Genomic DNA, 1,622 nt, shown 5'->3' with positions numbered 1-1,622 from the left:
AATAGATTCAGTTCAGCTAATCTCTCCTCATAGCTGAGCTCCTCCATTCCTTTTATTAGTTTAGTTGCCCATCACACCAAAGAGTTGCTTGCTCACAGGAACACTAGAAATTTCAAAACCGAAGACTGTAGTCCAGGTGGAGAACCCCATACCAACTTTAAATCATGGTAAAAGAAATGTTATGACTGATTTCTGTACCGACTAGTTCTTGGCAGCTTGCAGTCATCCAGTTATCCGGAAATTCTGCATTTTATCAAAGTGCGCTTGATGAGAATGTGAAGCCATCAGTGCAAAAGTTAAAGGTAAAGCAGAAAGCGATCTTTAAACAAAAAAAAAACTATAATCATTAGAAGAATACTTGCAAACCCAACAAGGTTTTGAACCAGTTAGGTTTGAATCCCACCAATATGTTTTAGAGGATTTGAGTTGAGCAGCTCATGGAAGAAAACTCACAAATACATTGTAACAAAAAGAATTTCGCATTGGAGTAGTCAAAAAAAGTTTGAACACCGGTGATTAGTTAATCAGAATGGCAATGAGAAGAATGCTAAAAAAGTCAACATTTTCCATGAGATGTACATACATTTTCATATGACTGTAAGCCACAGGCCAAGGTCAGTACACAGATAAACACAATCAACGGGAACATGGCTTTTGCTATAAACAGAGCCAAGTGTTGGCAAGAAACAGGAAGCAGGAAAGGTTTAAATGGGAGGAGAGTGATGTGATTTGTTGTGAAGAATTTCAGTGAGAATGTTGGGATTGTACAACAAGGTGGAGAAAATGCCAAACAATAAGAATCTTTCATGCTGTCTTCCTGATGTTTTTCCGCTATGATTGTAATTGTATCTAATTTCAAATGAATAAAAACAGATATTCACAGATCTCTTTTTATGTTTTTCATGAAGTTTTCAAGAATTCTGCTCAATTATTTGGGTGGAATTCGTACTGGTACACAGAGAACGAGACATTGGTGCTCAATGAGAGACATTGTATTGGTGTGAAATTGGTGTTGATTAGGGAAATAGTGGTACTGATACTTGGGGTGGGAGGCATCGGTGTCAGTCAGGAATAGGGGGGTATTTGTGCTCAATGGGGGACATTGGTGCAAATGAGGGGGGATCATTGGTGCTCAACGAGGGAAACTGGTGATTATAGGGAAAACTGATGTCAGTAGAGACATTGATGTCAGTAGAGGTATTGGTTGGTAAGTAAGTTGGTTTGATACTTTGCTTACATTCTGTGTCTGTGCCACACCAATACTCTGCTTCCGTGCCTCTTACTGTCTGATGGATTTATGCTGCCATTGTTGGATAGGGGATTACTCCTCCTGACAGGTGCCAGATAATGAACAAGTATGGCATGGCTCTGGTGTTAAATTCTGGACTATCAGAGGTGGGGGCATAGCAGTGGTTTGTTTTGATAAAAATAAAATCTATTTATCCCCCCCCCCACACACACATGCACACAAATATAAAGAAGTTAGCGCCAAAGATAGTCAATAAGGTCATGGAAAAACAATTTCTTCTAGAACTCCAGTCTTCATAATATGACATACTTTTTGAAATTTAGTATAATTTTCCTTTTAATATCAATAATGGCAAAAGTTACTTTAAAAATAA

This window comes from Pyxicephalus adspersus, chromosome 4, assembly GCF_032062135.1.
Source record: "Pyxicephalus adspersus chromosome 4, UCB_Pads_2.0, whole genome shotgun sequence".
NCBI lineage: Eukaryota > Metazoa > Chordata > Amphibia > Anura > Pyxicephalidae > Pyxicephalus > Pyxicephalus adspersus.
The sequence above is the reverse complement of the archived record's forward strand: the minus strand, read 5'-3'. Positions refer to the sequence as shown.